Source organism: Mus musculus, chromosome 5 (genome assembly GCF_000001635.26).
Source record: "Mus musculus strain C57BL/6J chromosome 5, GRCm38.p6 C57BL/6J".
Taxonomy (NCBI): domain Eukaryota; kingdom Metazoa; phylum Chordata; class Mammalia; order Rodentia; family Muridae; genus Mus; species Mus musculus.
The window spans coordinates 11,164,364-11,179,634 of NC_000071.6; the positions used below are offsets into that span (position 1 = coordinate 11,164,364).

Sequence of the window (15,271 nt, forward strand, 5' to 3'; positions counted from 1 at the left end):
GCCCCAACTGGTAAGAAGGACACATGCTCCACTATGTTCATAGCAGCCTTATTTATAATAGCCAGAAGCTGGAAACAACCCAGATGCCCCTCAACAGAGGAATGGATACAGAAAATGTGGTATGTCTACACATTGGAGTACTACTCAGCTATTAAAAACAATGAATTTATGAAATTCCTAGCCAAATGGATGGACCTGGAGGGCATCATCCTGAGTGAGGTAACACATTCACTAAGGAACTCACACAATATGTACTCACTGATAAGTGGATATTAGCCCCAAACCTAGGATACCCAAGATATAAGATATAATTTGCTAAACATATGAAACTCAAGAAGAATGAAGACTGAAGTGTGGACACTATGCCCCTCCTTAGATTTGGGAACAAAACACCCATGGAAGGAGTTACAGAGACAAAGTTTGGAGCTGAGATGAAAGGATGGACAATGTAGAGACTGCCATATCCAGGGATCCACCCCATAATCAGCATCCAAACGCTGACACCATTGCATACACTAGCAAGATTTTATTGAAAGGACCCAGATGTAGCTGTCTCTTGTGAGACTATGCCGGGGCCTAGCAAACACAGAAGTGGATGCTCACAGTCAGCTAATGGATGGATCATAGGGCTCCCAATGGAAGAGCCAAAAAAAGTAGCCAAGGAGCTAAAGGGATCTGCAACCCTATAGGTGGAACAACATTATGAACTAACCAGTACCCCGGAGCTCTTGACTCTAGCTGCATATGTATCAAAAGATGGCCTAGTCGGCCATCACTGGAAAGAGAGGCCCATTGGACACGCAAACTTTATATGCCCCAGTACAGGGGAACGCCAGGGCCAAAAAGGGGGAGTGGGTGGGTAGGGGAGTGGGGGAGGGTGGGTATGGGGGACTTTTGGTATAGCATTGGAAATGTAAATGAGCTAAATACCTAATAAAAAATGGAAAAGGAAAAAAAAAAGAAAAGCAAAGTAATAGTACTCATTTTACCATGAGGTATTATTGAAGTTTTGTTATTGCAATTTCTAACAATAATTATTTAGTGCTGATTATTTTGTTCTCACAATTCTGTATTGTCTATATATCAAATGAATGATGAATTTCCATAACCCTTTCTAAGGTTGTGATTACTAAATTTTTATAATGGGGAATATAATACTCAGATTCTAAGACAGATGGTGTGTAATAATTTATTTTCTGGTAATGTTTAACTGATGTTGAACATTTTAGGGAAAAAAAAACAAGCAATTTGTGGAAAAAAATAAAAACAAGCACAAAGCTTGGCTGTTTGCTCCTTATATTAGAGTGGTGAGTACCATCTCTTAAGTTCTCGTGCAGTTGCAGAGTCATTTAACGTAGGCAATGAGCTGTACATTTTCCTCGGGCAAAGTATCATCCTCTGGATATTCCTTCCCATGACCTTTCTTTTTAAATTGTGCACCAAATATTTTAATCTGAAAACTGAAGAAACACGGCACAATTATTCCTCTTTTCAGCTTGTAGGATTTTCAAACTCAAGACATTGTTTGGTCTTGCCTACTATGACAGAAATGTATCAGTATGCTGAGAAGTTTCTGTGTGTGCTGTGTCGATCAATATCCATGTAGATTATGAAGACTATTTTTCACCAAGAGGGAGAATTTGTTAGTTGTTTACCTGTACAATGTTTGTAATGTGTAATAAATAATTATTAGTTAATTAATGAGACAGCCTTATATTTGGTCTTATGCTTGTATATAAAACAACATATTTTACTTCCAAGTATCACAAATATTTTATGTAACCCGTGGTTAGCTAGAGCATGGAGAACCATATGCAAGTATTATGCTATTTTCAATCATGTTTTGATATAATAAAATTATTCTGTCCTAGAGAGATGGTTCAATGGCTAAGGGCACTTGTTACTACTCATGCAGGGAATCTGGATTGATTTCCCAGCACTCATATGGTTGCTCAAAATCTCCTATGAATAGAGTGCCAGAAGATCAAATGATATCTGTAACCACTGAGAGTACTGTATGTACAGGATGTGTGTACATACATTCAGAAAAAAATAAGTCATACCCATAAAATAATAATAAATCTTATAGTTTTAAATAGTTTCTTCTTTATTTGAGTATTTTTGGTAAAAATAAATTATTGTTATTGTTTTATTATTTTATAAATTAATGACAAATTACCAATATATAATAAAAGCCATGGATCCTTCGCATTTCTTATTATTGTTTGCAATGAGAACCACCTACTAACAGAGATATGATTTTGCTAGAAAGAAGAAAGTTTGGATCCTACTAGGCATTTGTGAAGATTTAAGGAGAGTACCATATATGTGTCTTGAAAAAGACTTGCTGTAGTGATTCACAATTTTGGGTATTAAAATCTTTCTACACCCTTATTCTGCAATGATCTTTCAACCTTAATAGGAGGAGATGGAATATATATGTTTCAGTTAGTGTTGAGTATTCCTTAGCCTCTTGTACCCTCTATGCCTTGACCAGTTGTAGGTCTTTGTGTTGTTTCCTATCTATAAAACACTAAGAAAGATCTTCTTTGATGATAAGTTATTAGGAGTCAGTTTATTATATGCCCACTTGAACAGAATGATGGTAGTAGGCACTCCATAAGAACTATGAGCTGTCTACTACCGTTCTTTAACAATAATTCAGTGCAAAGTCAGAATTAATTTTAATCTCTTTATACAATGGAAATGCTAATCCAGGCCAGCAAAATGGCTCAATTGGCAAAGGTACTTCCTGCCAAGCATAGCAAAGAGATTTTGTTCCTGGGATCCCACATAGTAGAAGGAGAGAACCTATTCCTCTACTTGTCCTAAAACCTATATGTGTGTTCCATGACACACACTATGTTCAGATACATAGACACCCACAAATACAAAAACATAAAATGAATAAAATATTTTAAAAACTTTGATGTTAAATAATGGGGCTAGAAAAATGGCTTAATAGTTAAGGCTACTTGCTGGTAGACAGAGGACCTAGGTTCTGTTCCTGTTCCCATGTTTAACCAAAGCTTCAGGGAATGTATTACCTTCTTCTGGCTGCTAGAGCACTCTATACTCATATGCACACTGCGCTACACAAACATGCGCACGAATGCGGGCATACACACACACGCACACACACATGCACACGCACACGTACATGCACACACATGCACACACACATGCACACACACAAATGAATGCACACATGTGCACACACACACACACGAAATTAATTTTAAAAATATTTTGAAAATTTAAAATAACAGTAGAGGCTGTCTTCAGTTGTGTTTTATAACTAAACATGATATTTTGAAATAAATCGATATTTTATACACTTACCTAAATGAATTGGTTTAACAGTTTATTCTTGTCATTAGAGCTGATATCTAAGGAAAGCGATATCTAATTTAATACTCTGCATTAAGAAAATTAAGTTCAGGCTTAGGATTTCTCAACCAAAGACAGTAGATACCTGCGTTATATTAACACATAGTTTTGAAGACTCATGAACATTATTTTTACTCTATTATTCACTAAATCATTCGACCCCATTTTTGGAAAATGTAAAGATAATTAAGGGAGATCATATACTGTGGGTTGAAATAATGGAATACAATAAAGGTATGAGAAAAACTTTGCATTGCCACAATAGTGTACTTCATGCATATTAGACTTGTGGCCTAGCATGGAAATAGTCCTCTTGTGAGAGCTGGTACTTAGCAAGTAATACTTCAAAAGAAACACACTGTTCCTAGTGCTTCTTCCTCCTTTCTTAAGAGCTCTGTGGCCCTGTGGTGTGGCTTTCATTGATATTCTCCTTTACCAAAAAAGGGAAATGAGCAAAAGTTCCAGTAACTTGCACATATCAATATACAACTCACTGCTGACCCGGGTAACAAGCATGGCTATCTCTCTGCTAGCAAGAATTTAGTTTTTATCACATCTGATTCCAGTTTCAATCAAGGCAGAGTTTTATCATATGTGAGGTGACAGAATAAAGCTGAATACTATCCAATTCAATATAGCAATTCAGTGCTTACAGAAAATATCTGAATACATTGCATCTTGAAATTAGTCAAAAAAATGTGTTCAAGCATAGGAGGAAATGTAACCTTCTCCAGGAAACATGAAAAGCCTTCAGAGTCCCTTGCTTTTAATGTCTATTAGGACAGTCCATTTATATCAGTCACTTTGTTTTAGCCAAAGAAGAGTTATACATCAGCTGCTGCCGTAAGATATAAACAATAGAGAATTGTTGTCACAAGTCAAATTCTGTGGCATTTCACCCTTAATCTTTCCCATGTATGGGACACTTTCTCTTTCTATGAGAATATTAATCTCCTCAAGGTTGGCTACTTCTGCCTTCTCAGCATAGTTAACTTTAATCCTTGGCAAATTTGTCCAAATACTTCTGTTTCACCTTTTAGAAAAGTTCCATCTGGTATTTGGTTGGGTTTTTTGGGTTTTGTAGCATTTGCAATTTTATTGAAACCGTTTACATTTGATGGATTCAAAAATAATTAAAGAGAAATTAAAATTTTGTAAGAAATATATGCTTTTAAAATAATTTTAAGATTAAATGGTATATGTAATCTATCTTTCCAGGAAAAAATAAAAATAACTACATAATTGTTGAATAAAATATAAATTTAATTTTGAAATGATCTTGATAGTTCACCACTGCTACAAAGTAGTCTCTGAAACTAGATCAAATAAGAGCTTTTTATATACCCATTTGTCCTAAATTTCACAGTATTTTCAAATGGCTTCCCACAAATAGTATGAGTGGACCAAGCTCCACAGGTCTGTCAATGAAAGCATGACAAGTTAAATGGATATTATGTAACTACTTCAAATATATATATATATATATATATATATATATATATATATATATATATATTCATATTTTAACATACCTTATTAACTATTTATGGAAAGAAATTCACTATCCAAGCTGCATAGATCAGAGACAATGTATTTCAGAGTTGATGTTTGCTGCCCATGTGTTTCTCTGGTACTTTGTTTCTGAAGTGCTAGATTCTGGCTGCTTTAATGGAATACTGTTGAGTAGGTGATTTAGCAAGCAAACAGTTTTTTTCTTCTAAGTAGGTATGTATTCTATCAAAAAACAAGGGTTCTGAAGTAAAAAAGTATCTATTGAAAGCCATATTTCTGATCATAAATATTGCCTTACTGTTTCCTCAGGTGATAAAGGAAGAAAAGATAGAGAAAGAGAAACATTGAAAATAAGGAAAAAAGTGGGGGCCAATATATAAAAGGAAAGAAGAAAGAGAAGAGGGGAAGTGGATGTCAGAGGAGGCAAAGATGGTGAAGAATGGGAATAGGAGGAAACAAAAAAAGAAGGTAAGAAGGTAGGGAGGCAAGAGAATAAAGAAGAAAATGGAGACTAAAGGGTGTATAAAGGAAGAGGCTAGAGGGATTGGAATAGACAGAACAAAAAAAAACTGGAAGGAAGATGGTAGGGGAAGGAAGGAGAAAAGGAAGAGAATGAAAAGGGCAAAGGGAGAAGGAAGGAGATAAGTATGTGGAGAAAGGGAGAGGGTGAGAGAATAAAGGAAGAGTGGATGGAGAAAAAACTCTAAAGCACAGGAAGGGAAGGAGGGAGAGAGGAAGAGAAACTGAGGCAGAGACTGACAGAGACAGATAGAGACAAAGACAAACAGAGACAAGAACATAAATAGAGACAGAGACAGAGAGAGGAACATAGACAGAGACAGAGAGAGGAACATAGACAGAGACAGAGAGAGGAACATAGACAGAGACAGAGAGAGGAACATAGACAGAGACAGAGAGAGGAACATAGACAGAGGCAGAGAGAGGAACATAGACAGAGGCAGAGAGAGGAACATAGACAGAGGCAGAGAGAGGAACATAGACAGAGACAGAGAGAGGAACATAGACAGAAACAGAGAGAGGAACATAGACAGAGACAGAGAGAGGAACATAGACAGAGACAGAGAGAGGAACATAGACAGAGGCAGAGAGAGGAACATAGACAGAGACAGAGAGAGGAACATAGACAGAGACAGAGAGAGGAACATAGACAGAGACAGAGACTTCTGTGCATTTTGTGTAAAAGCAGGAACCTCATTCATCAAGATTACCTTCATTGCCTAATTAACTCCCACTTTTTAAATGTATAATTCATTACACAATGCACATGCATTCTAACTGTTTGATATTATGGTACTTGCATAGGCTTTAAAAGATATTTTATTAATTCCTTGAAAACTTTACATAATATATTGGGACATATGACTGCCCATCATTTAACACCCTTTCAACCCTCCTTTTCATTCCTACCCAACTATGAGATGATTTCTTGGTTTTTGTCTTTCTCCAGTTTTTGATACTTAACTTACCTTGGAATAGAACCCTGTTCTGTTGTGTGGTGAGTCTACCAGGAGTCATAATATCAAAATATTAGCTTTTCTTCCTCAATAGCTACGAAGCATTAATAGCTTCTGAGCTAGTGGTGAAATTACATACCAACTTTCCTCAAGTACACAGTAGTTTTTCCTAGCTGGAATTTTTGCATACCTTATGTGTGCTGTCACATAATTGTGAATTCATATGTTTATTTTCAATGTGCTTGGAAAACAGTTTTCTTGATGTTATCTACAACCTTGGCCTTTCTAAGCTTTCTGGCCCACTTCTAGATAATTTGCTGGGCCTAAATATGACACATAAATGTCTGATTTACAGCTGAGTACTAGACAGCTTGTTTTATTCTTCCTGCTGAAATGCTTGAGGCTCTGTATTTACTACTACCTACTACAACAAATAGAGGCTTTTCTTTGGAGGTCAGAGAGACTCTGATCTACGGGTACAGGAGAAAGTCACTGGGAGTGGTTTTAATACTATATCTATTAAACAAAATAATAGTACTTCATTCTCCACTAGAAACTTTGACTTACCTAGCCACAAGTTTTGTTGTACTTAATATTTCTAAGGTTAGGTTTGATCTCATGGAACAGGCCATTAATCCAAACATTTGTTTGGGTACTCCTGAAGACAGTAGAGTTGAAGCTTGAAGTTGAGTACCAGATTAATGTCTACAGGTTCTATGATTCAAATATGTGATGTTTTAGCGTTAGGGTCCTACTGTCAATTTCCAGAGGGTAGCCACTACTTGGAATATTCTCTAATTTGAGGGAGGGGGATGTCTTTATGAACCTATTTACTAACATTTCACCAAGAGGTGACCCATTCCTGCAACTGGGTATTTAATCTGGTATCAGGGGAAATTACTTTTAATATGGCCTCCCCCATAAAATCTTTGCATGTATAGAAGGATATATTTTATGAAATTCTTATAGTAGCAGAGTTCCATGTGGCTTTCCCAAAAGACCATGAGTGTTAATTATTCCTCCGAATATTCCCTGTTTACCCTGTGATGTGTTTATAAAAAGTTAAGTAGAGAAGGAATATGTTCTATGGGGGTGTAGTCAGGTATGGGGGAAGGGGGTGTCACAGCGGGGCCATGACAAGGCATCCCTTCCCACTGAGCGACCAGTCATATGAAGGTATAGTATAGAATAGAGTTTATTCAGGGTATGGGGAGGGGAATTAAGAGAGTAGTAGAGTCAGAGAAAGGTAGAGCGAGACTAGAGAAGTAGAGGCCAGTCATGACCACATGGAGGTGAGGCGGGGAGAGGGAAGAGTAAGGGAGCAAGATCCCAAGAGAGCAAGAAAGGAACAAGAGGAGAAGGAGGGGATGAGCACCCCTTTTTGTAGTGGGTCAGGCCTACCTGCCTTTGCCAGGTAACTTTGGGGTGGAGTTTAGACAGAATGCTAGCACCCTGCCTTCCAGTTCCTATCAAATCTAATGATTACAGTTCTATTATTGCCCTTAACTATTTATACTACTGTGCTCTGTCTTCTGTCTTTCTGTTCTTCGTAAATATCCCCTGACTAAATTTCTAGACTATCTCGGTATTCTGAGTAGAACTTAGAGACCAAGTTTTTTGGGTTTAGACTCCATCTTATAGAACCTAACCCAAGTTTGAACTCAAGCAAACTAATAGGCCAGTGCCTGGCACCAGTTTCCAGGCACCGCCCCCCCCCCCCCCGGCCACACACACACACACACACACACACACACACACACACGACCTGTCTCTCCAGGTTATTCTCCCAACAAATTTGCACCTCCATATTACAAGCCCTCCCTGCCTAACAATCACAAATCATGAGGAAAACAGAAGTTAAGTTTATGGTTTGGCTTCTAGTGCCAGCCAATTATGATGAAGACCATAGTAGCCCCACCCCCAATTACATGCTTAACCAGACTAGAAACACTCACCCTTCTCTTGATATTTCCTATAAAATCTTGTCCTGAGGAGTGTTTGGGGCTTTTATCCACCGAAACCATCCTGTGTGTCAGCATGACTTAAGCCCGAGTTTGAACTTGTGAATAAAGACTCTTGTGTGATTGTATCGGATCGGATCGGCACCTGATTGGTCTTTCGGAGTTCACAAATGCTTCCTGGTACTACAGAACATGAATCTCTGATGATCCAATGCTATCACCATGAAAGGAGAGAAAATACATGATTTCTGGGCCTGGGTTGCCTTGGTGGAAACAGAATGTAAATATATCACAGTCATCACAAAAAATTGAAGATTTCTGTCACTTTAGAAATTTCTTCTTGAGTTCTTTCAACTAATTTGCTCCCATATATTCACCTTAAAAAATTAGAAAGTTACTATCTGTGACAAAAAAAAAAATTAATTTACATTTCCTATGTTGTCATGTAAAGTGATCACATGGTATCAGATACTTGGCTTTGGCTTCGTTTGATTCCTGTTGTATTTGAGATCGGTGCACATTTTGGCTTATGTGTGAGGCAGCTGATTTCTGCTGATGTATTAGTCTTTCTACTTACATATTTGTCTGCATGTTTCTTCTACAATTGAAATATATTACAAATAAAGCAGTTGTAAATGTATGTGAACGTCAGTGATACACATCTACTTTTATTTCCTTTTTGAAAATACCAAAATATATTTGGCTTTTAAAAGAAAGGTCAAAAAATATTGCCTAGTCACTATCTCATTTTGTTGCAGAATTCATCTTCATAGATGGTAGTGTGTTTTAACTATTGACATTTTACTGAGTGAGAAATGAAAGCTCTTTATGGATTTAAGTGTAACTCTCTTGACACACACACAGAGAAACTTATTTATTTAAATTTCACAAATTTAAAGTAATACTTCAATTTTATATTTCATTTGTTTAAGACTATAGACTATATTTACTTTTCATGATTAATTACATAATTGGAGATTCTATCACTAATTATGATTCCCAAGTTGACAATAATATTTAAAATTAATGTTGTGTATCATTCCCTGATACTTAAATTTCCCATTTATATTAATAAAGGCATATCATCCCATTTACCTTATTGTTAACTTTTATGATTATTGATAATTCTATTGAATTATTTCTTTTTATACCATAAGTCCTATGTGACATGTTTATTATTGTTACTTTAAGTTACAGTGAGTCATTTAGTAACATTTGTTTAAGAAATAAGTAAGTTTTGTGCAAGCATTTATTTACCATTATCTTCAGATAACATACTGTCTGAGCTTTCATTTTTCTGAAAATGACTATTCAAATGCAATTTTGATATATGTTCGTTTTAAATGTATATCTATGTCTATCACTCTCTCTGTCATATATGTATATAATGAGATATATCATCTCATTATAAAATATATAAAAGTCATTATAAACTATATAAAATTTATATATATATATACAATATATAAAAGTCATATATATGCATATATGTATATATGTATATATATATATGAAGACTCTTGTGTGATTGTATCAGATCCTCTCCTGATTGGTCTTTCAGAGTTCACAAATGCTTCCTGGTACTACAGAACATGAATATCTGATGATCCAATGCTATATAAAATATATATATAAGTAAAAAAATATATATATAAAAGTAAAATATAGAGCCGGGCTTGGTGGCACATGCCTTTAATCACAGCACTTGTGAGGCAGAGGCAGGCAGATTATTGAGTTCGAAGCCAGCCTGGTCTACAAAGTGAGTTCCAGAACAGCCAGGGCTATACAGAGAAACCCTGTCTCGGGGAAGAAAAAAAAATATACATACATATATATATACATATATATATATATATATATATATATATATACAAGAGAGAGAGGGAGGGAGGGCGGGAGGGGAGGAGAGAGGGAGAGAGAGAGAGAGTGTGTGAGAGAGAGAGAGAGGGAGAGAGAGATGACATTAGGTTGTGGTTCTATCTGCATTTCAGCTTTACTTTCATAGGCATATTAACTTCAGGTTCTATGAGCCTAGGGTGGCTGTTCCCTCGCCAAAAACCATGCCTGAAAAGAGAAAAGTAGGTGGGAAAGTTCTCCAGATGAATTTTTTCATTTTCATCTGAAGTATAAAAGGCTTTTCCAGAAGCCCTTGCAGCAGATTTCCACTTAAAATGCAGTCACCAGAACAGAGCTTCACAGTTACTACTGGGTTAGGTCAGACTGGAAAATTTAGGATCTGACTTTCCACCCTTTGCCATATGACAAAATAAACGGTTTTCAGTATGAATTTAGCCTCACACATCAATTATATTTGTCTCAATAGGGAAAGGAAGAAATTATCTCAAAGATATCCATTTCAGACTCATGGAGAATCTAATGGGTCCAAGATGTCAATAGCAGCTTTAATTATCAGATCATATTTACATTGATACATTGGGAGCCTACAAGCATATCAACTTCAGTTGTCTGTTTCTTTCTACTTAAATTTTACAGCATATTTTCTCATTTTATTTCATTTATTACCATTTCCCTTACAATTCTAAACTATATTATGCTCCTTTTTTTCTACCATTAAGACTCTGCTTCTTTACTTCTGTGTCTCATAGATTCTGTTCACTAGTTTTTCTATATATCTTTCATTTCCCCATGCACAGTTTTACTAAATTATTTTTCAATATTACATATTGTCATCTATAATTTTTCAGACCTCATCCTTAATAAAAATGTCAATGCTTAACAGATCTTTTGGAAAACAACATATCAAATTCAAAACACCTGCTTCTGAAGACTAGGCTTTGAGGTCATTGTCAATTTTTGTTTCAATCAGCTGTAAACAAAACAAAAATATCAAGGTATGAAGTGGGGTTCCTATCTATGGTGGTGTGAATAATAATGGCCCCATAGATTCATACATTTGAAAAATGGACCCAGTTAGTGGGACCCTGTGGGAAAGAGTTGTGGCTCTGTTGGAGGACATATGTCACTGGCAGTGAGCTTTGAAGTTTCAAAAAAACACATCATGATCTGTTAGCTTCTCTCTCTCTCTCTCTCTCTCTCTCTCTCTCTCTCTCTCTCTCTCTCTCTCTCTCTCTCTTTCTGTAAGTTAGTGTGTCTTCTGTGGTTTTCTCTGTCTCTACCTGTCCCTGTCTCTGTCTGTCCCTCTGTCTGTGGTTCACTCTTTGTCTCTTTCTGTGTCTCTATCATTCTCTGTCTCCTGTCTCTCTGTCTCTGTCTCTCTGTCTTTCTCCCTCCTACTTGCAGATAAGATGTAAATTACTAGCTACTTCTGTAATACCATGCCTATGTGGCTGGTGTCATCTCCTCCAATATGATGATCATGGATCCTGCTTCTAAACTCTAAATTCCAATAAACACTTTTTTTGAAAAGTTGCTTGATCATAATGTCTCTTCACAGAATTAGAAATGTAACTAAGGTACTATGTATAATGAATTTCTTGTCTGTTTTATTATAAATAATTCCGGAATTTGAAAATTAAAAATGATGTAAAATCTTTACTGGATTAAGGCCCTCTGTCATTTGACAATAACTTTCATTTTTACCATTCATATAAATATTTATTTTGCCACCCATAGAATACTAGTACAGACATTAAAATACTTTAGTTCTGGATATTTGTTTGCTTTCTTTTAAATGTGAACTAGTAAGTAACAATATTACTGGTATATGTACAGCAGACCATTTATTTTTGGTTGAGATGTTTCAACAAATGTCAAGAGACAAGTGTGATATAATAATCTACCAAGACAATAAGAAAATTGAGATCACAGGTTTCAGAGGAGAATACTTTTCTCTCATTCTAACTGCAGACAAACATGACTGAACATTGACTGAACAATGGCCATGGTGTTTTATGGTTTCTAAATCAATTATCAATAAGTCTATGAGGTGTAAAATAGAGGGAGCTGGTGTACAGTTTTTCACGGAGCAGAGAATGATGCTAAGAAATCAGGATTACTGATTGAAGGAAAGAATTACTTTATAAAAATGAGAAGTGAAGTTCTTAGCAACTTTCTTCCAGAAAAGCTATTTCAAATTTACTTATAGAAGTTGTAGAGTGTTATAAATTAGATATTATAAATGGGAATGTTTATATTACCTGAAAATTTAATATGATATAGAATCACCTTGAAGTAAAGATATTAGACTAATCTGTAATAGGTTAAAAGGATTAGGTTAATTAAGATAGACTAACCTGGTTAGTTCATGTTGTTGTTCCACCTATAGGGCTGTAGACCGCTTCAGATCCTTGGGTACTTGCTCTAGCTCCTCCACTGGGGGCCCTGTGTTCCATCCTATAGATGACTGTGAGCATCTACTTCTGTATTTGCCAGGCACTGGCATAGACTCACACGAGACAGCTATATCATGGTCCTTTCAAAAAAAATCTTGCTGACATATGCAATAGTGTCTGAGTTTGGTGGCTGATTTGTGGGATGTATCCCCAGGTAACTAACCAGTACCCCCCAGAGCTTGTGTCTCTAGCTGCATATGTAGCAGAAGATGGCCTAGTCAGCCATCATTGGGAAGAGAGGACCCTTGGTCTTGCAAACTTTATATGCCTCAGGACAGGGGAACGCCAGGGCCAAGAAGTGGGAGTGGGTGGGTAGCAGCACGGGATGTGGGGAGGGTATGGGGAACTTTCAGGATAGCATTTGAAATGTAAATGAAGAAAATATCCAATAAAAATAGAATAAAATACATTAGAGAAATCTAAAAAAAAAAAAAAAAAAAAAAAAAAAAAAAGGTAGACTAACCTCCTCTCACTGTGCGAGAAATGACTTTATCAGATAGGATCCCACACTGAAAAAGGAGAAGTAAGATAGCAAAACACAATAAGTCATTTCGGTGTCACGACTTCCTGACCACAGTTTCATGAGTGGCCAACTGCCTGAGATTTCTGAGTCCATGACCTCTCTGCCTTGATGATGCACTGCACCTTTGAATTTCTAGCCAAATTAATCCCTTCATTCTTTTTTATTGTATATAGTTTTTATGACCCTGAAATGATAAAGTAATTGTATATCATATCTCCCCTTCTCTTTCCTCCATAAACTTCATCTTCACACCTACTCTTTTTCAAATTCATGGGCTCTTTTTGTGTTAATTGTTATTGGCCTTAGTGTGGGGTAATGGTGGTATTCTTTAATACATAAATACAGCTTGATCAGTCTCTAGTAACTGATGTTACTTTTTATATGTGTTTTCGTGGCATTAAATAACCAGTTGGTGTTGTATTCCCTTGAAAGGCCATTCTCTCACTTTCAACATCCCTTATTTGGCATGAATTCTTTCTCTAGGGTCGAGGCCTCTTGAGTCTTCTCCCTTCGAAAGCAGTACATCTGTCGGTTGTCCTTGTTCAGATTATGTATAGGCAGCCTTGCTGTTGAGGCTTACTGCTGTAACTTTTCTAATAGTTTAAGGAGGCAAAGTCTGCTAGAATTGCTCTACCCCCTCTTCCACGATGAAATGCCCAAGCTATTGAAAAAAAAATATGAAAAGGTAAAGGAAAAATGTGTTTTGTATCTGTATTTTATGCAGAGTAAGATGTACACAACAGAGCACAAGACCTTCAAATTTGACCATTAATTCAAATATGTAATTTATTTTTTAATAATAAAGCCTGCATCTGTGTATAAAGGATTGGCATCACACCTCCTAAAGAAATCATACAAACATACAGAAAACCCATGAAAGATTATACAGTGTCTTGGATAAACATAAGTAATAACCCCAATGAACTCTAATCTCACACTTGTTAAAATAGCCATAACCAAGAAGATGTAAGACTGACATGTGTATGCATACCTCATGTGACAGAAGAAATATTTGCTACCAACTGCTTTCTGATAAGACTACATAGATATTTCAAAGCAATGCTATGAAATTATTTTTTTCTTAGTTGTTTATAAACCTTACCTCTATATCTTGAAAAACTTGACTTCAAAATAATGAATTCATGTTTTAGATAAATTCTGGTGCAATACACTAGCAAAATGAAATTCACATGTGCTGGTAATAAAATTACAAGAAAATTTAAGACACTAAAAAGGTACTTCAGAAAACAAAATTAAAATTTACATAAAGGCCAGCCCTCCAACAACCAAATAAATACCAAAAAAATTGAAATTGGCATGTCCTATTGATGTTTACTCACCATCCCCACTGTGTCATTTTACCCAATTGCCAAGATCTAAACACAACCTCAGAAATGAAATAGTAAATAGATTTGACTATATATAATGTGGTATTTTCTGTAATAAAATAAGTGTGTCTAAAAGTAGATGTTGTATCAGTGAACAACAATAAAAAAGAAAATGATAGATAGATAGATAGATAGATAGATAGATGGAAAAATGATAGATAACAAATACATTCGATAGATTTTTTTCAAGATTCAAATTTACAGGTTTCTTGATGAAAGGATTTTTTTTTTCAAAAATGTTTTCAAAGTATAATTTTAACATTATTTGAATGTATCTACCAGAAGGCTGCTTGGAGATCTGAGTAGCTTGAGAATCTAATGGTCTTAGTGAAAAGGAGTCAATGTATTGATGACAAAGAAGTAATTGATGCTCCTTTCCTAATAGGTCCATTAAACTAATATAGCCATCCTGACAGATATAATTTAATATTCTTTACTATGGGTAAAACCGCAAGAGGATGCATAGATTTTCCATGATTCAATTTATCATCAACATGAAATGGACAATTCTTTCATATGCATTGATTGTCTTGTGCTTTTCAGTTAAAGTTCAGGAAGAAGAGAGGTAAAGACAAACGAAACAAAAATGATATGTCACTTCTTTGGATGTCTGTCAGTGAGCCATGTGGATTTCCTCTAAAAATTCAAAAGACAATCACTCCATTGAATATTACTCTCACAATAGTTACAAATAATTTAAAAAAATTTG

General features: G+C 35.7%; 1 long non-coding RNA gene across 5 annotated transcripts in view; it reads right to left on the minus strand.

Annotated features, from left to right (window-relative positions):
- Gm32554 overlaps positions 1–13,163 on the minus strand; it is a 42,876-nt gene extending 29,713 nt beyond the window's left edge. For 2 of the 5 annotated variants that reach the window (XR_003955844.1, XR_001784779.1), the window contains exons 1-3: positions 13,115–13,163; positions 8,333–8,552; positions 4,923–5,053 (exon numbers count right to left, since the gene is read on the minus strand). This is a non-coding gene — a long non-coding RNA (predicted gene, 32554). Of the gene's footprint in view, positions 1–1,247; positions 1,454–2,461; positions 2,534–3,342; positions 3,390–4,922; positions 5,054–8,332; positions 8,553–12,552; positions 12,572–13,114 lie in introns of those variants that run through there. The other 3 variants (XR_001784781.1, XR_001784780.1, XR_001784778.1) reach the window with 3 other exon arrangements.
- Between the last annotated feature and the right edge of the window lie 2,108 nt (positions 13,164–15,271).